This window comes from Musca domestica, unplaced genomic scaffold, assembly GCF_030504385.1.
Source record: "Musca domestica strain aabys unplaced genomic scaffold, Musca_domestica.polishedcontigs.V.1.1 12, whole genome shotgun sequence".
Classification (NCBI taxonomy): domain Eukaryota; kingdom Metazoa; phylum Arthropoda; class Insecta; order Diptera; family Muscidae; genus Musca; species Musca domestica.
In genome coordinates this window covers 832927-855558 of record NW_026712155.1, presented here as the reverse complement: position 1 = coordinate 855558, position 22632 = coordinate 832927, and the positions used below count along the sequence as shown (strand labels likewise).

General features: G+C 36.7%; 1 protein-coding gene and 1 long non-coding RNA gene across 2 annotated transcripts in view; both read right to left on the bottom strand.

The window, feature by feature from the left end:
- The window catches only part of LOC101899879 (uncharacterized), a 29522-nt gene extending 10897 nt beyond the window's left edge, over positions 1-18625 (bottom strand). Inside the window, exon 1 of the mRNA XM_005187965.4 lies at positions 17243-18625. The gene's annotated coding sequence lies outside the window, so the exon portion shown is untranslated. The remainder of the gene's footprint in view (positions 1-17242) is intronic.
- Positions 18626-20630: 2005 nt separating this feature from the next.
- On the bottom strand, positions 20631-22604 carry LOC109613497 (uncharacterized). Its single transcript, XR_002195021.2, has 3 exons — positions 22364-22604; positions 21586-22291; positions 20631-21521 (listed from the first exon to the last, which is right to left on the bottom strand). It is a non-coding gene; the product is annotated as an uncharacterized LOC109613497 (long non-coding RNA).
- Between the last annotated feature and the right edge of the window lie 28 nt (positions 22605-22632).

Below are 22632 nucleotides of genomic sequence, written 5' to 3'. Positions count from 1 at the left end.
AGATTATTTTCTGTCTTAGGCTGTAGTCTCCATTACGAACTTCAAATGCCAAATTTGAAACAATTCCGGTGAATACTGTTGCAAAAATCATCAAAATACCGAATATCGGGAGGTACCGTTATATGGGGGCTATATGATTTCTTGGACCTACATGGCCCATTTACGAACTTAACCTGCCTACTGGCAAAATATACATGTGTGCAAAATTTTAGCCTTCTATCTCAATTTGTTCGAAAGATAGCGTGATTACAACAGACAGACAGACGGACAGACAGACACACAGACAGACAGACGGACATGGCTAAATCGTCTTAGAATTTTACGCTGATCAAGAATATATCTATACTTTGTTGGGTCTGACATGAGTATTTCGAGGAGTTACAAACGGAATGACAAAATTAATATACCCTCCATAGTATGGTGGAGGGTATAAAAAGGTGTTCATAAAAGACGCATCCGCAATTGTTTTAGAAAGGAAAAAATGGAAGGTATCGAGGCTATTCACCAGAATTGTTTCAAATTTGGTATCTTAAGTTCGTAATGGATTCTACAGCCTAAGACAAAACTTTTTCTGTGTAGGTCCACGTCTTCGTAGAACCCCCATATAACGGTACCTCCCGATATTCGGTATTGTAATGATTTTAGCGACGTTTTTCACCGGACAGAAAATTAAAGCTTAAGACAGAAAATTGTTTATGCAGGTCCACGACTTCGTGTAGCCCTCATATAACGATACCTCCCGATATTTAGTATTTTGATCATTTTAGCGAGACGATTCACCAGAATTGTTTCAAATTTGGTATTTGAAGGTCGTAATAGATACTACAGCTTAAGACAGAAAATTGTTTATGCAGGTCCACGTCTTCGTATAGCCCCCATATAACGGTACGTCCCGATATTCTGTATTTTGATGATTTAAGCGAATTTATTCACCGAAATTGTTTCAAATTTGGTACTTGAAGTTCGTAATGGATACTACAGTCTAAGACAGAAAATATAGGAAATAGCCCCCATATAACGGTACCTCCCGATAATCGATTTTCGCATTTGTTACCTATGCAGGTCCATGTCGTCGTATAGATCCTAATATGACAGCTACATTCGGTTTTTTAAGATTTTAACATAATTTTTAACGGATTTAATTGTTTTTGAGAATTCGTTCCAAATGGAGGAGGGAATTCGAAATTCGGCCCGGGCGAGCTTACAGTTTTTTACTTGTTTTCTTTTTAAAGCACAAATTTTAGTAATATCTTTCCAAACATGGTTCATCCAGAAATGTTGTTCATCTTCAAGAAACTAGTAAAAATGCAACTCTGTACCGGAGTCTGAGTATCAAATAATTTTTTTAATAAACACAATTGATTTAATTGTTGTTATTTATATTTTTATACCAAAATTCCTATATTGGGGAAAAGCGACGAAATATAAATGGAATGTTGAGGTAATACCACAAAATTAAATCTAAGATAGTTAGAGAAATCTGTCACATCTCAGTTGTCCATTAGATAGACACGTAGATAACATCAAATTATTTTATTTTTTCATTTAAAACAATACAAACAAAATATATGTATGTATATATATATATATATATATATATATATATATATATATATATATATATATATATATATATATATATATATATATATATATATATATATATATATATATATATATATATATATATATATATATATATATATATATATATGGATGGAACTAAAGTTTTTGAGAATTATATATATAGACAACTCTCATTATTAAACTCTTCATCTTCTCTTCTTCTTCATCGTAAGGAAACATTCTCGTTGCTGTTACTTCTTGTTTAGTCCTCGAATGACGTTTTATTTTAGGTTAGTCTATAGGTATCGAAAACCCGGAATAACCGGCTGAGAAACTAGTCCATAATAAAGCCTTACGTGACTTATGAGGCTAATATTGTAGTTTTCTTATTTTTCCTTGACTTGTATAACCTCTAAAATGTATGGACATCAAAAAATAAAAAAAAATTGTAGCCGTATGATTGCATGGATTACCGTGGTAATTGTGCCACATGTATATCAAGTGTTATTGCAAATTCGTTCACTATTTCAACCGTTTTAAGCGTGTTTATGCTTGTTAAAGGTTGTAGAAAATTGCCAATTTTCAGCTTATTATTTAATTCACATATAAAATGGTTTATTGGGTAGGTGTCGGTTGAGGGCACACACTAATGACTGTTTCTGAGATGCCACTTTTCTAAACATTTTTAAGAGCTATGAAAAAAAGACAACTTGCCTATAACTTTGTATTCATCGAATGCATTCATGACCCGCATATCTGTAAGTTAAGTATTCGTATCACTCTATTGGCATACATAGTGTCGAATCATGATATTGCAAAACTAGTTTTTCAAAACACACTGATTGCTCTGTGTTCGGAGAGATCTAGCAATGGCATAAAATTCCAAACTCCTTTAGCGGAGAGCTGTGCTGCCGGTATAAGGAGAGGCAAACAACTGACACACTTCCAGAGTGACACATTCAGACACAGAGAGCTGAAGTCCATTAACACAAAAACGACAAAAACCGGCATCAAACAAGTTGGCTTTGTACAGTAGAGAGGGTATAAGAATGACAAGACAGGGGTTCATTTTGCACAATACATAGGAAGCGTTCTATTAGGCACCGGACATCGAAATCTCAGACTCAGAGAGCATTTGATGGCCAATTGGTGGTCGGTTTGAAAAGCGATGTATTGCTGCAATATCTGTCCTGGATGTATCGCTTTTCATACAGAGCGATCAAGCGCTCTCTACACGCGTCAAAATAACCATAACATTCAATTGATATTTTTTGGATGACATCCCTAGAGTGGGAAGGAGTTAAACTCAACATGCCATTATCGCGATTTATGGAAAATCGGAACTCTTCAACTTCACGTTTCATGCGAGTAATGATGAAAATTGTGTCCCTTTCTACGAGAGGAGATGATTTTAATTTCCAGACTGGACCAAAAAATATATTGTTAGTTCACATGACACGTGATTCGTTCTCTATTCGTTGTTCGACCATTAATTATGAAATATCTACCTTATTCCCCACACAACATTTTCTGAGCGAACAAAGATTTTTGTTCTTTGTCCCATTTTAAACACTCTCAGAGCTACGATGAAATGTGTGCCATGCCCAACAAATGAGAGCATTAATCGAAAAAATAAATTACGACATTTCAAAATTCAAAACAGAAAAAATGTAATAACATTTTTAAATTTTACAGACTGAAAATTATAAATGGAAGAGTATGGTCTGTTGCAGATCCTGCAATAATCTACTAGTTTTGTAATTTTTTACGATATCATAAATTGAAAATCGGTTATCGTAGTAAACATTTTTACATTCTTGCAATTCTGGAACAGACCATTAATGTTGTGCATTCAAGCGAAAATACATTTTGTTTTCTCTCTCGTCCGAGGTACGCCTTTTATCCACGAGTTGGCATTTCGACAGAAAACTGGAAACAAAAGTGGCAATATTTTCAAAATTTTCATATCGACAAAAATTTTTTGGTAAGTGACTCTCCAACCGAATTTAAAAACAGAAAAATACAAAAATATATGTTAAATCTCAATATTTATACAAAAAGCTCAAAACATGAATGAAAATTGTTAAATGAAACATAAAATAAATCTTTGGAGGAAAAACAATAATTTCTTCAAATATTATTGATGTTAATTTCAGGTACATTCGTATAAATTCCTATAAAATTCAACAAACAAAAATTTTGAAAAAAGGAATTATGTTACTATGAATTGCGAATCGTGCCATATGAACGGGTTAATTCGTGTACCTAATTCTGTGAGCAAACAACGTGATTGAAAGTGCAATGAGAACTTAGCATTACGATGTACAAAGGAAATCCAACAGTGTGTACCGAAAAAACTATAATATTGGGAAAAATATTGCGGTATGGCAAGTTTGAGTTTTAAAACAATAATTGTTACTTAAAATTTTGACTTTTGATATTGTCAATTTCCGATATTGTTAATTTCCTAACCTAACTCAGAACTGATATAAGTTTGCAAAATATCATGTAATCCATACGCATTGTATAATATTTGTGTGGTAGAAGTCAGAACAAGTGGACCGAGGTATAACATCCATCTACGCGGGATCTAAGACAGGCTGAGATATTGAAGCCTGAAGAAAATCGATATAAACCAATTCTTTCACCAAAATACTTTTGTTAAACTTTCATACTACTTCTGATGGTGCAAAATAAATATTGGCACAAGTTGACTTGAGCGTTTTTACCACCTATTTATGACATTTATCGTACTAACCTGGCTTACAATATGGCAAAAGTATTCATCGCCTACATCATTATAGATGGATTTTCATATCAATGAACCCTATCACGTTACTCTCTGTTATCTTCAATTCGAACTATTTATTTATAAATATTATTTTCTCATTTCCGAATGTTGTGGTATACTGGTAAGAACATACTGTTATCGCACATATATAAGATTTGTTCGCTCACTTTACCGTGAAAGATTAGGATAGTAAAAAGGCGAAATGTGGAATTCGTTCTGAGAGAATACTTTTTCAAAAGTACGGGAAGGGAAATCCAGTAAACCCAATCAGAAGAGGGAGAAAATGCTACCAAAATGCTTAGTATAAGATGACGCTTTTTTGTCTCAACGAACGGTTCGGAACACCTTGTGTCATGAGACAATAGTTATTCCATCATGGTTAGTAATAGCATTACAGGTTAAAGGATTTCGACATTCCTCTGTTTTCCCGTTATTTAATTTTTTTTGTACAGGTGTTCTGTTTGCAACTATATTCCTTAAAGTTTCAGCCTCCTTAGGCATTTCGGTAAGCCGTATTGTATGCATAAGCTACGCCACTGACTTTCACATATGGGTTTGCCGATGTCCCCAAATAAGGATTTTGCGAAAACGTTATTATGGAGATTGAAATAACGTTAGTTATTTCTATGGGCGCTATGAATGTGCTGCAACAAAAACAAACGGGGAAAATAAGACACACATGCCGATTGTTCGAAAAAGCCATAGGAAATGTAATGGTGTCGCTCCATTGTGCAACTGGTTTCTTTTATATGCAACTGCTTAATCCTCATCACCCCATAGCAAGGTGCGAAATGGCCTCAAGTTTTTGGGTGTATGTGAAGTTTGACCTCAACGTAAATAGCAAACAAAAATGACAAGTTATGTCGGGCGAAACATAATATACGCCCCCAAAGGCGCTCATATGGGATAATTGTTAACAATTATTTTAAAAAAAAATCGTAACACCATATTAGCGTTAACGTTACGTAAAATTCGACGTTTGGATAATACGGACGTACAAAACACTTTACCATAGTGATGAAGTTGAATATTTGTGTACGCTACGTCGAATTTTAGATAACAATGTTATAGCTACTTCATTTCGGAAACATGATCAAAACCGTTATGGGGGCTATACCTCAACATGGCACGATTTCGAAATTTGATTGTTCGGATTTACCTCTAAATAGTAAAGAATTACTCAACAATTCTAAGAAACTTTAATGCAGTTGTACTGTTTGAGAAATACACAAAAGCGTGTACCATTATCAATTCCGGAACATTGTAGACAAGATGTGCTTATGGGAAATGTTATACTTACCTAGTTCGAGGCATTCAAAAGATGGTTGTATTAATTAGACACAAGCATCATAGTTTCTTAAACTGCTTGCCTAATAGGCGTATTGAAGAAAAATTCAACTTCCCCACAATACTGAAATGTTTTCTTAAAGGACAAAGAAAGGAGTTGTTTTGATTGAAGTTTTGAATGTTTGTTAGGTAAGGACACCTCACAACATTGGTCTAATTACCCTTGCAGATCTTGACCCTTGCAGCAATATTGAAGAGGTGAAATCGGAAATAAAATTAATATTGCAACAAAAGTCGCAATCGGGATTCCACCTATTTCAAAAGTCACTAATTGATACGGATTTTTGTGTCAGGCTGGTAAAAGACGCTAGTGAGGGGAGATAAAAATTGACCGCTCTTTACCACCCTCAGGCTGTGAGAGCAAGCTTCCCTATGGATTACTAGCAGACAGGGTGAATGTGATCCCTCTGTGTTCGACCATACTGTCGAGGATTTTAAGTTCAGTGCTATGCTTCAGCGAACAAAAGAAGAATAGAAGTACGTTTTTTTCGTTCGAATTCGATTTTTTCGGGCGACGATACGGTAATTGTTGTACAACGTCACTTGCTCTTGTTGTTATTCACCACGAAAGTTGGACACATCTATTTATATATGAACGTGGTCCACATGCCCCGCCATCAATGTAAGCAAGCAAAAGAAAGTAACGTGCCACGGAGATGCCATTGAAAAGAATGGTAAGAAGACTTAATTCTTTACTAGCTTTTATTGCCCCTTACCTGCTTTCGTTAAAGGGTTTTACTTTGTTTATGACCATCCAATTAGACGGTTGTCCAATTGTCAAAATTTTCACTTTATATTGTCGGCGGCATTTACTTACATACATACGGGCTACGCACCTCATACACTTTCGAACTTTCATTTGGCCAATTCGTATCGTTTTCTTCTTCTACTTCTTTTTGTTATTGCAAATCGAAGACGACAATTACCGTTTAATGCCCACATAAACACCTAATGTCAACAATGTACCGGACAATGTGTAAAGCGCTGACCGGAATTGTTCCAAACCACCATCAAATCATTTGCCAAAGAAAGTTAAATGGCCTTATGCTGGCCATTGGTATTTTGTAACCTACCTATCGTCTGTCATTATACCTGAACGTGGATTTTGGCCACTGCTACTGCAGGCAGTACACCACCCCGTTTCCCAAAATAGCGATTCAACCGCAAAAAATTGACGACAGGCAAACATTGCTCAGCTTTATTTGGCGCTAGTGTAAACGTGATTTTCCATATGTCACGCACATACGTCACACACACACACACATGTCCATAATTATGTGCGCAGTATTCACGCGCTGCACCAAAATGCCTACATGTTGGACGTACAACAACAGTGCCAACCTTCGACGGAATACCATTTTTATGTAACAGAGCAAGTCAGTCCATTAAAAAATGTGGGGAGTTCTATTGTCGATTGACATTTGGTCAACAACACTTTTTGTATTTCTTGTTGGCAGATTCTTGCAATTTCTTGTTGCAAATCCAGCAGGTCGCAGTGCAACAGTTGCTCTTGAAATACAAGGTTTAGATTGGTCTTTTAGGCATCTATTTCATCTTCAGATCTATGCTCGCAGTTAATTTCATGGTACATAACAGCGTTACTTAAAATTCGACGATGTCGGTCCACGTTTTTCACCCCACTAGTTAAACATATGCATTTATATGAACGATACCGGATACGTCGAGCGTACGAGATTTCAAAGCTCAACATTTTCAACATTGACAGAGAAAAATATGAATGTTTGTAATTGGAAAATAATTAAAAAAATATTCATTTTTGCAATGTTATTGTTTGGTTGATTTTAAGATAAGAATCTGGCGTAATAATACTGACTGACTGACGAACAAAACATTTTGCCATGGTGGGGAAGTTGAATGTTTGAAAAATGTGACTTGCATCGGCAAACAACAAATCAGAGCGATACAGACTTGGTTTAGTTCAATTTTCGAGCAAATGTCTAACTTACCTACCGAAGACGTGACGTTCAATGTTGGTTCTTTAAAAAGGACGAATAGGTCTGCGGCTGTCGAACTTATCCAGAGATTCTGTCCTCCCACAAAATTCTTGCATGATAGCCAGTAACAAGTTGCAAGAAATCGCTGCTCTCATGCCTAACATATGTAGAGCAAAGCAACCCGTAACTAACTGCAACTGTTAGTAGTTAAGATAATCCAGCATGTCCAGTAATATTTGAATTAACTTGTTAATAAATGCAATGTTCCAGAACCTGCAAGTATCTACTAGTTTTAAAATTTTTCGGTTATCGTAGTAAAAATCTCCCCATTCTTGCAGTTTGGGAACACTGAAAGAGTTATAAATAAATAGCATAACATAAACAACAATACACATCCTTCGCCCACATTCACATCCAAAACCTGGTGGTATAACCAACACCAGAAAAAATCGAAAAATGGCCAAGTCTGAAATTCTTCTTGCCTATAAGGTTCATATATTCGGAAATCACTCCTCGAGGCTTTCTATTACTGCTCCGTGGACCTTTTTATCTGTAATTTCCCTCAAATTGAGCGATAGTTTTTCAAAACATTTGAAAATTGCTAAGCCTGAAATTGTTTTTGCCTATAAAGTTCATAAATTCGGAAAATACTCTCGAGATTTTTATATATTATGTTTAAAAAATTTATAATTTGTATTCCGTTTTCGTGATAACTTTATTTTAAATTAAATTTTTCTCTGGTTTACTATCTCTCTCTCTCTTTCTTTTTATAATCCCTTTCTGAAACGGAGAAAAAGTAGCTTGGTTCGTGTCTTTGCTAATTGAATTTAAATTTCTCTTGATAGACATACGAATAAAGATCTCGCTCTCAATGACATTATATAAAAAACAGTCGAATATCAATTTATTTTTAATTATTTTTGGCAAATCAATGTTCGCAAGCGTTAATGCATCTATCTGTATTCTTCGAGCACGGTTCACACATACAGCCCATATCTGAAGTGCAATTCATATCAACGCCTCGGCACTAAAATCCCCGGGAAGTCAAACTATTAACTTGCTCGGCAATGGCGTAAATAATTATGCACATGGCGTTGAAAACAAAACAAATAATTCATTAGACAAATACGATGATGTAAACAAACATTAAATAAACCATTGTTAACATTGTTCCACTGGCAATTAATTGAAGATGTCACACAGCCACCTCGCAGTTCAACGAATGGCTGAAAATGATAGTGCACAAACAAAAACAAAAAAAAAAAAAAAAAGAGTTAGTCGCCGACGTAAAAGCCAACGAAACGTCAACCAGACTTTGAAGACAAAGTCGACTCTCGAATGCACACACACACACAGACATGGCCCACTAGAGTTTGAATGGATAGGAAACAAATGTACTTGGCTTAATTATGTAATATTTCGGATTACTCGGAGCCGTAGAAGTCGAAGAGGTTTACTGCTGAAACAATAGTGTCTGGTGAAAATTTGCTTTACTGCCCCTCCCCCGCCAAGGTTTTCTCACAGTGCTGTGATTAAAATGTCTTGCTAGGGTTGGTGTAGTTTCCTTGGAAAAAACTACAACGGCAACAATGCTGATGGTGGATTGTATGCAGTTGTACAATGTGGGTTACCATGACAGCACCCGTCGACGTAATGTGTAAGTAAATATGTATGTATGTCTGCTTGTGTGTATGAATGAAGTAGAAGAAGAAGAAGAGTGAAAGTAGTTGTGAATCTTACTAAATCAGAGTTAGTACTCTTCTTGCTGTCGAACCAGGGAGCCATGGAAGAAGTGGTAAAAATTTGACACACCTCCTGAAACTTAAAGGAATTTTTGGGAATTTCGATACTTGTATTTCGTAAAGTTTATATAGGTCAAAGTTGTTCGATGGCCCCAATTCTTACTTTCCAAATGGTGGAGGGTACAAAAAGTTCAACCAGGTTGAATTTAACCACTTCTTTGCTTGTTTTTCTAATGTTTTGAATCTAAGCAGGATATTTGTGTGAAAACTATATTTCTACAGTTGTTCAATACATCTTATTTAAATGTTTCAGCATTTAGCAAAGGACTTACTTCGCGGCAATCGCAAAAAAATGGCGCAAAACAATGTATCAGAAATGAAAATATTCCAGAGCTATTTCTTGAACTTTGAGTTGATAAAATTGGCGATAAAGCCATGAAAACCTGGGGTCTTCTAACACTTAAATTTTTCACACTGCCAGTTCCATCTGCCGAATCAAAGCAACAATGGCATTTGCTAGGACATTCGATGTGTATAAAGGTGGGACATTTTATTGCTGTTATATTTCAGATCATAACGTTGGTAGTAGAAACCACATCATGACATATCATTATGTTGTAATCTAACAATCCTGACGTTTTCATAGGGGGTTCGCTGATTTTCATCATTTCATTAGACATTGAGATTTCAAGTGTGATATGTCGAAATATCATGTTTCAAAGGAGCAGCAAAGACTACGCCTCCAAGGTATTACAATATTGTATATGCTTATGTTTTCCATACTTTTAAAGTTCTGTTTTGGGGTAGCCTCATATAACTGCACCACACGATTTATAGTTGTTTGCGGGACTTTGACCACATTTGTTTCGGGGTTATTATTGGGTATCAACTCTGTACAAAAATATTTGAAATCCGTCAACGTTTGTGAATATGAAACATAAAAAGTGAAATTACGAGAATTTTCATTTGGCCATTTGGATGAACGACAGATCGTGGGAAATGTGTATCTATTGTTATGTTCGCTGATATGAGAGCCTCTAAGGGGGAAGTTGTTCATCACTTTTTTCTAAACCAAGCTGGTTGATGATGGGAATAGAGAGATACCTTAGTTGTGTTTGAAATTGTGAAAACCTTAAACAAATCTTTGTTGACGTTCAGTTGTGATCAAGACCCAGTATTGCTTATAAACAGCAAATGATTTCAAACTGGCGATTGAAGAAAACGTAGTCGCCGCTCAAATCAAAAACAGCGTCGAAGTTTCCAAGTAAATGACGACACCGTGGCTTGTTTTTTTATAGAAAACTTGAAATGTAGGCTGGAATTCGTAGGTGTGATATGTATGATCATGAATGATTAAAAATACATTCTTAAATGTGTATATTGGGCATTTGTGTGTGTGTGTGTGTGGGTAACTTCCGGTGTAGTAATTCAACGATAATCAGAGTCGTCACAATTTCCACAATAACCGCACGCCCAATCGGCAACATGCATTCGGCTATGCGAATCCCTCCCTTCACTGAAGGGGGTTATGCAGAGATAAGAGGCAATTAGAATCGCATAATTTATGGGGATGCTGATTTTAGTGACGTCGTAATGATAATTGTGTTGCGGGTGGTGCTGCTAATGCTTTGGCATCCCACCCTTGTGCAACAGTTTAGATTATATCAAGATATTCCGAACAAAAATGCTTTGAATTGTGCCATTTTCCACACGCTTACCTCTTTGTGATGCCGTTTTATTTACATGGAGCAGTCGAACGAAGGCTATCGTCGGCGAAGCAATCATCAAATGAACGCAATACTTAGGAAATTGTCGGCAGCAACAGATTCACGGAGTACATACATGGCAGGCACATTGGGAGCTTACTGACATTTCGGAGACTAGTACTAATCGCTTTAAATTCCGCCATACCATTAAAGGCCTCTATTGTAGGTTTGTTTTGGTCCACTTCTCACTAGGAAAGTCTCAATGCTATGAATGATTGAACTGTCAGTCCTATGGACGGACAGAAGATTGACTTATTTCGGATACAATTGTACATTCCAACCCGTGTGCCAACGAAACAATGCATTGCAATGCTGAACACGAAGTATCTAAGGAGGAATGTATAGGAGAAAAATACCGAATAACTAATATTCGGGGCTTGACTTTTCAACCAATTTGATATAAATTTGGCATTTCAATTCCCTCCCAATCTTCCACTGTGCAACGGTCTCAGCAAATGCTTACCACAGCCATGCAAAGAATCTACACCATCACCCTTCTTGTAGCCGATTATAAATTCGATTTGTGTTGTACATTAGAATGTCCCAAAAATATTTTATTACATTATATTATATTAGATATGAACCCAGAAAAATTGAATCTATTAAATCAGCCAAAACCTATAAAAACGCCAGATCTGTTAGATTACTACATAATGCTAAGCCGTGATATGGTGACATAAAATTTTTTTCTGCTACCAGCGACATCTTCCGAAATATAACATAACATGTTTCTTCTTTATATATTATGTCTTTGGCGATGTTCAACAATCTTGGAAATACAGTTCATTCACGACCGTTTCATTGACCTTATAACACATTAATTGGAAAATAAACCTATGGTTATTTAACCCGAATATTTAGCTTACTTTTCATCACCATGGTTGTCGAATTCCGCCGACAAAATACGAGGGAAATAGACGTGTGGCTCGTCCGCGTTCTCGGAAATTGATACTGGTACACTTCAAACCCACCCGTAGCAAGTTCCACGCTCATTGCTAGCTCCCAGCCGAATATATTCGACAGCAACCCCAAAACTTCCGAGGACCCGAGTCTTTTGATTCTATTTTATTTCTGTTGTGGTGTAAGTTCTTGCACTTTTTTGAATTCCAATGCCTTTAACCCGAGGTCATTTTTCAATATTTGCCGAATGGAATATTGAGCCACGGGTTTCGATTCAAGTCGCTTCTTTACTTTTCGAACCATTTCTGCTGATGTTGCTGTTTTCTTCCACCAACTTCCTTGACTTCTTTTTATTATTTTGTTCTTTCTTCGTTTTCCGACGTCAAAGGAATAAGCAATTATTTTCATCCCACTTGTAGTACGTTTAATCCTCAGTGATATAAAAAATTCGAAAATTCTGATTAGATTTCCCAATTTTGACCGAATGAATGTAGAAGAGTTTTGAAATATTTGCCCATGTTTTTACCTAACTCGCCATTCATCGGTATCCACTCCATTGCCACTTAATACGTGTTTTCAACCCACAATGTCGTGAATATTCATTAATTGATTGTCTTTCGTGTTTGAAGCACACAGCGACTCGACTCACTTGCTCAAATGCACCTACCTACACACATGTATGTGAATGTCGCTACAAGACAACGTTTCAAAGATCAAGATCATACAAATGTTTGATTTTTCGGAACTTGTTCTTGATCTTAACCTGTGTGTCTCATTCGTTGTGCGATAGCATAAGACGTGTTTCCAGCCAGTTTTGGCGTAAAAACAGACATTTGATCTGTTTCAGGATCTGCAAGAATCTGTTAGTTTTGTAATTTTTTCGATATCTAGAACAGAGCAATTATTGATATGGTCAAACAATTGGAATTGTACCTACACCGACATAGGCAAAACACATCGATCATTCATTCGAAGAGGGACATAAGGTAATTGAAATGCCTTAATAGAGTTACCATCCAGCGAATATTAAACGATTTTAGGTGACAACAACTTACGTTCAAGTTGCCGTCGTTCATATTTAGAAATGTTTGGGTTTACGATACCTATTTTAGTACACCGTTAATTCTTGAGCGTCAATATGGAGTGTAAATCTTTAATTGTTGATCTGGTCCAGTACCTGCAAGGATCTTCTAGTATAGGGATGGTATTTTGGCACATTGAGTAATAATATTAACAACATGTATTTAGTGCTGGAAGTTGGTGTATCATTTCGATAATTAGTCAAAAAAGTTGCCATTATTAATTATACCAATGCAGTTAACATTACCTACAATTTTGCTCTGTTCCACACCTGCAAGAATCTACTACTTTAGCAATTTTCTTCGATATCATAAAGGGAAAATCGGTTGTCGTAGTGAAAAGTTTGCCATTCTCTCAGTTCTAGAACAGAGTATTTATCTCTTAAAATACATTTTATCTTTGCACACATCATTAATTCCAAGATCATAGTCTCCTCAACGCATAAATACGTAAAATATTGACAAAATGTATTCTGAGAAAATGGTTTGTGGTTATATCCTTGGTCTGACTTCACCCATTACTATTTATTGATTATTTACCAAAATCTGGTTTCTGAGAGACAGACACAATTTTATGCCAGCTCAAATAGTACAGCATTTATCACCTAAGGCAAGTACCAAAAGTAGTCTGCGGGCAAACATGGATTTTCATACATTATATGACCTCTTTGCCTTATGGTATCTATCAAGTAATAGTAAATCTCAAGAAGTTCAGAAGTATTTATATTTAAAATATATTTATTTAAAAAAAATCAAAATCAATGTCAATGTTTTAGAAAGAAAATCTAGCTGTATTTCGTGTTAATTTCTGGTGCATATTAGAACTTAGTGTTTATAGTTCAAATCATCATACCCAATGCAATTTATTACCACTTTAAAGCAACGAAGAGCCCTTCCAAATCCAAGCACCAAGCATGTACGTTTTTTTTTTTTAAATCGAATTATGCAAAAATGTCAAATTTAAGCATTCAGGTGGGGAGGACTTGGTTGGTTTTCAGAATTTCGTCAATCGAGTGGGTTTAATGTGGCTTATGTAAACATTATTTTAGACATTTGGATCAGCTGATTTCCGCAAATAGCGGAAATTATTTTCTTTACAAACTGTATCTACATTAGAGTGGATTTTCCGAACAGGCACCCTATTATATCTAGACAAACGTTCGTTAGAACGTCGGAAGGTATGTATTTACGCATGTATACGCCCTAGCATTTTCAGCCAAATATTCCAAAAACACAAAAACAACAACCATTACAAAATTGTTTCCCTAACAGTACCAAGTACCTTAGTTAGCACGTGATACGACTATAGAATTTAAACAGATGGTCGCTTCGGCAGCCATCCCATTATCTTGCGTCTGCTTGGCCTCTAAATCAGAGAGATGCCACTTGGTCGGTCGATTGGTTGGTTGGTTGGCTGGTGACACACATGCAAACATATACTCGCTATGTGGACGTAGTGCTTAATTTAAAAGTGAATGGTGGGGGCAGGTTTTCACGGGAATCCATTGTGAAAAGTTGAATATATTTAGAAATGCCGATATTTAAAAATACATCCGAATAGGTACACATAATATATGTAGAGACACACACACACATGTTCGAAAAAATATTCATTGACTCATTTAATACTCGTGTAAACGGTGGCGAGTGGCACTGTGAAATATATTTCATCGTAACCGAAATCTATTTAAAAAGAGCCAAACACAAAAAAAGTCCTGAAATGACAACATTCAAATTTGAGCAAAATCGAATCTATCACACGAACGTGACTTCTTGTGTTTGGGATATTCTATTGACGGAGAGCGCCTAGTCCTTTTATGTCGGGTGATTGCTGTGTGTCAACTTTTCCCGCAGGATGTATTATACTTGATTGGAAACGCTGTCGATGACCGATTTATTTCTACAAAGCAGGTGTACACGTCGTTGGAAAGCGACCAAAGAAGCGACAATAGAACGGCATTTACGCTCTTAAAATATTCCTCTTTCAGTTGGTAACGGGATAATGGTGAAGGAGTGACGTGCAACGAGAAGAAGCAAAGCTTCTCCACTTAATGTTTACACTCAATTTATGGATCAGAAGGGAGGGAACGAAGTCCATTACTCCCGCCCTGTCCAAACAACTCGAATTGGTCGGACGTGTCTGTGATCATGAACATACTCAATTTTGACTTCACACAATAGAGACATCGAATCGTATATATCATTTGACAGAGCGAAAATCAGACTCATCGAAACAACGGTTTAGGCCCTATGTGCAGGTGCAAACGATAACTCTCGAAGGGAGTATACGGTTTCGTCCAAATTTAGCACATCGCATAATTAATCCTCCGGTACCTCCCACACAAAAGGTCAACATTTTGAATAATGTCTTTTGTAAAATTCTGCTTTTATGCCAGTTTTCTTCAAAGCTACTTCTGCAAACATTAGATCTGGTACAATATATAGATCAAAAATTTATGTGGTCAAATGCGGAGGCTGTTTCAGTCGGATGCCAATTGAAGCGTCAGATCAACTCGTTTATTTTTCTTCCGTAGCGAGAATAATGACCTGAAATTTGCTGTGAAATTCATTTATGATCATAAACTTCTGAACAGTGTTGCCATTTATTTGTTGGGATGCAAGGAGGATTATCCTGAAAATCCAGCGTAACTTTTTGCATATTGCAAAACAATAATGGTAAACTCATTTTACAATAAGGAGGTAGAACGGCTTCATGTCAGAAATGTTCAAAATTATATGTAACAAGTTGTTACCATTCCTCATTTTTAAATGAGTTAAATAGCAAAAAAATGGATGAAATGCCTCGATTTTCTTTCAAAAAATATGAGCCAAATTTTTCAATCTTATAATTCTATGGAAAAAATGGTTAATATCTTCTATGCGCGCCCGCAATGAACGCTTCTACCAATCATCGATTTTGAAAATGATTTGTTTTTATTGTTCAAAACAATAAATACATACACAAAATTGACAGAAGTCGGACACGCTTAGAAAAAATTGTAATCAGCTGGTAGCTCTACCTTACCTTTTTATTGTACCATGTGTTCTTGGACTTAAACATATGAAGATTTCAACCCCTTCATTTTAGGAAACGTTTTCGTTTTTATTTTCGTTTATATAGATTCAGTACTAAACAAAAACGTACGCTGAGAATTTCTTGTAAACAATTAAATGCCAATTTAACTGAAAATAAGAGATGACAATCTTCTATTAGTATTTTGGAACACAAGGGGTTATATTGTCTTCATACTTGTCCCAAGCGAACCCAAATTCAACCATTTCATAATTAGGTTTTCCATGACTTATCAGACTAATATTTAAGTTTCCTGTTTTAAATTAAATTTTTCTTTGACTTTTATACCCTCTAAAAAAAAGATTTGTTCGAAAATAAATGTAAATTTCTTACCAGCGGTACGCCCATACTTAAGGAGGAACTCCAAAGTATACATTTGGCAATAAAGGGACAAAAAATAAAAAACTTTCGTATGATAGCATGAGATTACCTTGGCAATTGTACCATGGTTTGGTAGAAAAAAAGAGGAAGAAGCTTTCAATGTGACAGCAATTTCCCTAAAGGCATGTTTACATTAGATCTTTTTTCCTGGTTCACTTCCTTTACGAAGATTTATTTCAGGTATATGCAATAGAATTGACAATTTAAACGGACCGACTTTTCGAAATCCTTTACATCGTTAACGCACAATAAGAACGATTATTGTGTTTCTCTTTAGCGGCATAAACACTAGTATACAAGTGTGTATAATGGAGTAAGAACAAAGCTACCAGGGATGCTGCTTATTAATAAAGGGTCCGTTCCAAAACAGGGGGCCTCCTTTCGCCTTGTATTTATGTGAGATTTATGACTTGGAAAGCCTTTGACCATTTTTGGATACCAAAACTAATGACAATAAAATATTGTACATATTCAAAAAATGATGTATAGAACTTAAGCTTTATGACAAAGGGAAATTTCGAGCCTATCCAGGGAGGATATTCAACAAGCTAGATAACAGGATTTGTGATATGATATAAGTGTCCCTTTATATTATTCAGACGTTCATTTTTTTAACATTATTTCAGAAGTGAGATAACTTACGATGACATCCAAAGACAGGGGGAAAATGCGTCGCCTACAGCTGCTACAGCACGACGCGCGTTCAATAAGGTCTTGGCTCTGTTGATATTGTAGATATACGATTATTGAGATTTGTTGTTTGAAGAAGCAGTTTCGGTCGATTATTTTAGTTATTTGTTTTCGTTTTCAAATTGAGCTATTCATGCATACATGCATATATTGATTGGTACATATATTTAGGTATATGTCATATTATAAACACTGTCACTTTCCTTTCGGGAGAACATTTCATTAACTTGAACATAACAATAGTTCTCTATTGCATTGGCCGATGAACTTGCATATCACTCGCGGTATTCATATGTACGGATGTACATACAGACTCACATTTACGTGTATGTATGTACGTACATCAATACAATTTGCATTCGTACGAAACTAAATTCACACACAACCACACGCGCGATCTTTAGCATTCGAGGCTACGAGAATAAAGCAACTAGTTGACGTAAGTTAGCTCACACGACCATTAACAGTTCAGAGCGAAGACGACAATTCTCAGACAACAAACAAACAACATAAACCGATGTCAACCACCAACAACGACACCATAACCGTCATCGACGCCGTAATTGTGTATTTTTTTCTACTTGGGGTTATAAGTGGAGTTTGATTTGATTTATCCATTTGAGTGCGGAACCACGGACCGACAGTCAGGGCGCAGGGTACATCTATGCTAGTATACGAAAGAAGTCGCAGCACACGGCCGGGATGGGAGGAAGCTCGTTTATTTACTTTTTATGGGTACACTTTTTGTTGGTGTGTACGTGCGTATGTATCCCACATTCACAAGCAACACTTAATAATGTTTTGCTCCATCCGTTCGGTACCTGCTACATACGGACACTCGCGCTTACTTCGATTACAAACAACAACTCTCAGTCATTCACAAGAGAATACTAAAAGATATAATGTTGCCACCAACCGTTTGGTCGTTGGTGTGTCGAACTAATTGTTGAATTGTTCGGGCAGGGCAGTGTCGGCAAAGGGTTAAAACACTCTCGTTAGCCCACAAATGAGAACAAGAGAGCGACTGAGTGTAATTTTGGCGCTAGCGGCTAGCCCCTTCAAGGTAACACCTAGTTACTCTCTGAGACTCCAGAACAAAACAAGAGAGTTGCCGTTTGCTATTCTTTTGGATGAACATTCGAATTGTAAATTTGAAGGAAATATACGAAGATATAAGAAAAATGAGAGCATTGCGAATATTGTATTGGACCCGTGGGCTTATGACACGTAAATGCAGTTACGGCCGTCTGCCAGGACAAGCATTAAATGCGCATTAAGAGCTTTTAATCCACATAAGTTTTGCCGCCTGCGTAGGGTTCAATTAGACGTGTCCAATCCTATGGGTTATAATATAAGTCATTATTTCTGATTCTGATTTTCGGCCGTAACCATAAAAACATAGCTGATAGTTGTTTATTAAATCGTCATTTTGCTATTGTGATAACATAAATAGTTTTAATTAGTTAAAATGTTTTCAGTTCCAGTTATGGCTACGACGATGTTGTATGTCAAGTCTAATTGGACTTTGAATAACGTTTGTACGTTAAATACCCTATATAAAATGTGGTCATCCTAAAATCTAATCGACAACGGCAACACTGCAACGCCACCAGAGCACAGTTGATAGTGTGTTTAACGTCGACGATGATGCTTAAGGCACGGCAATGGTGGGGGCGAGTTATCAAACTCGCTCCATCCATTCATTCGCACATTGTTGTGAATTGTGTTCGGTCAAAATTTATGGTATTTTATGAGTGTGTGAGTACGCGACTGCCAATATTTATCTTGTTTTCTTTCATTTTATTTTTTCACCATATCTCACAAAGATTTGAATTCGATTAAAAATGCGAAACACATAGCACACTTTCCGCCCGTCTGTATGTCAAACCAAAAGACTGCTCAAAACCGCACGTTCACCCATACCTACACAAAAAATAATAAATTCTCTATTGAGAGTGTTTGGCAATTTGTTTACATTTTGTTGTTGTTCCATCAAAGGCGCCCTATCTCTCTCTCTTTGGGCCATCAGAACTGATTTTTATGCTCTCATACAACTTCTTGGCGTGTTGCTATACCAACAGAAACAACAAATCGTAAACAACCCAATGAATAGGCCTTTTTTGTGTGTTAATTCGTAGGCGGTATAACTGATGAATTAGGTCGGCAGTATGGGTTGAAGATTTGACCGACTTGAATTCCCTAATTTGCTCGAGAGGAAGCACAACCATGTTGACATACATCCCGAAATAAATCGCACCCCTATATCTATTCCATCAAAAATGGTTTTGATTTCTTCAAAGTGAAGTTCGTTATGAGGCATCCATTCACTCTGGCAATGACAAGGTGCCAACTAGCACTTACCCCACCATTCGGTTTGTCGTTTATTTTTCTATTCCCTACCGCAACTAAATCGGACGTTTAGGTAAACTTTAAGTTATTCGTCGGTTTACAGGAAGTTGGAAAGAAGCAGATGGAATTTAGAAGTAGTTGTTGCTCATGTGTGTTGTTGCTGTTGCTATTGCATTTTACCAACTGACTCCGAGAAAATCTGACACCATACACTTCTTAAAAAAATAGTGTATTTTTATTATTTTATTTATTGTGGAACTGAAAGCGTTATTTTATTTCGGTATTTTTTACTTAATAAATGGATTGTAACTCTTTCGACAGACTTATTTGTATTCGGATTCATATACCTATTCGGAGTATATACCTAGGAATGAATACGGTGGGTGCAGTGACGGGTCTGAGTGTGGCAATTAGAATCTTAAAATATTTATTCCTATCGTGAAGGAGGCCAATGATTCAGTAAATACCCATATCTTTTCTATTTAGTCAGGTTAGATACAAGATTTTAACGAAATGTACCTATTCAGGCCTCAAATAAACCACTGCGTATATAAACACTAAGAAAATCACACAGCGCGGAACCACGGACAAAAACACCAGACATAACCGACAACTTCTTAAACACTGAGTTAGGGATACGGAAGTCGACTTTTGATTAATCGATAAATCGACTTTTGTTGTTGATAAGTCTAGAAATCGAAGTCTATTTCCCGATTTTTTGTATTCGATATCAAAGTCAAGTATCGAGCGAAATGCAATAAAGTCCACATTTTCCCTCACAGAAGCTTTTGTACGTACGGTCTCTTACGTACGTTCTTACATCAATAAACGGTAGTCGTAATTGTCTTTCATTAACCCTCCACCTTGGAAAGGTGGAAATTCCACTCGTAGCTATCTTCGCCATAGACACCATAAAGTGTATGTATTCATGATCAGCATAAAATTCTAAGTCGATTTAACGACGTCCGCTCGTCTGTCTGAATCTCAGCTCACATTATTTAACATAGAGCTTTAAAATTTGGCACAGTAATTTGCATTCCGTCTAGGGTGGTTGGTATAGCCTCCATATAACGGTACCTCCCGATATTCGGTATTTTAATAGTTTTAGCCACATATTTCCACCAATTTGTCTAAAAATTGGTATTTGTATTTAATTTTGGGTTCTAGCACTAGCTCCATATAAGGGCACATCCCGATATTCGGCATTTTGACGATTTTTTGTTACATTATTCAACACATTGAATAGCTCCGGTGGCAGAACATTGAATATCTTGGTCCACGTTTTCCTATGGCGCACATATAACGGTTCCATCAGATATTCGGTATCCCACACCGGCGCATAAAAACTACCCCACCATGTGACCACATGTTGGATATGTATTTTTAGAAGCCTATATTGTTTATATCGGATAAGTGAGTCCGGGTCTTGAACACGGACTTTCGCGTCAACAATCTGGGTTCCCGGGTTCGGCCCCCACGCAAAAAATATTTTACCGGGATCAGGGTAAAAATACCTACCACTGGAAAAAAATTTAAAAAAAAATTTAAGAGTTTTAATTAAACTAGAGTTAAGCCATAATTTCATTTTCAGGTTCTTCAATTCACGCCGGACTAAGTGTATATTTTCGAAACAGAAAATCGAGTGTTGTTTCAACAACAATAAATGTAGTTTCGGACCAGTAATCAACACCAGTCCCATAAACACCCATCCTTTGGTGTACAACCGAATTTTCCAGAACGATGGCGACAGCATTCCTCTAAAATTATAAAATCATAAAATCCCGGTGGACACCTATAATTGTAACAATAGCTAGAACAATTTTCTGTTTTTTTTTTTTTTTTTGTTTTCCCGGAACAGTCGTGGAAATATTATTATTATCAGCTGGAAAGAAAATATATCTTAGTACGGAACATTGGGCTCTGCAAATTCACTTGACTGTGAATACCTGTTGTCGTTGAGCCCGGGGAATGGGGGCATAATTAAAGTTGGATGCACGTATTTAATCTCTGTGGGCTTAAGGTACATCATCAGAGCAGTGCATATTTTGGGGTCGCATAAATTAGACTTGCGACTGAATCAAATCCATTTTTTTCATATACCTTGTATATACGAGGTGTGTACACTTTGAAACAACTCCCGAATGTGGGCGCAACACTGCCTATTTCTCATCCGCTCTGCAATTCAATGGTCTTTTCAGAACGATTGTTATTAACAAGTGCATTTGTTGGCATTGTGAGTTCCGAATACTCTGTGGAGCCTTTGGGCGGTATTGAATCCCTACCCATATCCTTAGGGATTAAATGTTCGGATTTTATTACATGTTTCGAAATCTGTATGGGACGTTGTGTTGAAGCCTAACTTCCAGATATGAAGGTTGTTTGCGCACCTCATTAGTCATCACATTTTCTATTGTGGTAAGATATTCTGGTTCTTGGCACCTTTTACCACGCCACACCATGCCGGGTGGACATATGACCTGCAGGCACATACCTTTGTACAAATCGCCGTGGGGTAAACTATCTTGCGGCACTGACTATTTTCGAAGACCGATCCCTCCGGGCAGTACATACGCTTTCGTTCACTGGGAGAGCACGCACACATGCCATCAATGACTGTTCAAACATAGCCGTCTGGGCGGTCGTCTCTTCAAACTGGCAGATATGGAAAAGTTATAATAAAAATATAATTTTGACCTCTTTCGGGGAATTTTATATGAAACATACTAAAGCAAAGCTTCCGCCGCACACCCCGGCTGCAAATGTAGCAATTACTAACGCAGTCAAAACGGCGCTGACTATGTTATTATATTTGGTACGCGATGTTGCAACGCTTGACGCAGACTAGCAGGATCCTCGATTCGACTTTTCCCTAAGAAGCTCAAAAATAATCGATTAGATAAAGACGGGTCAAGGTCATGTCTGATAACAGTTCTAAATATGAATACTCCCCACGACATATAACAAAGAGCACAATTGATCTGAGATCAGTCTTA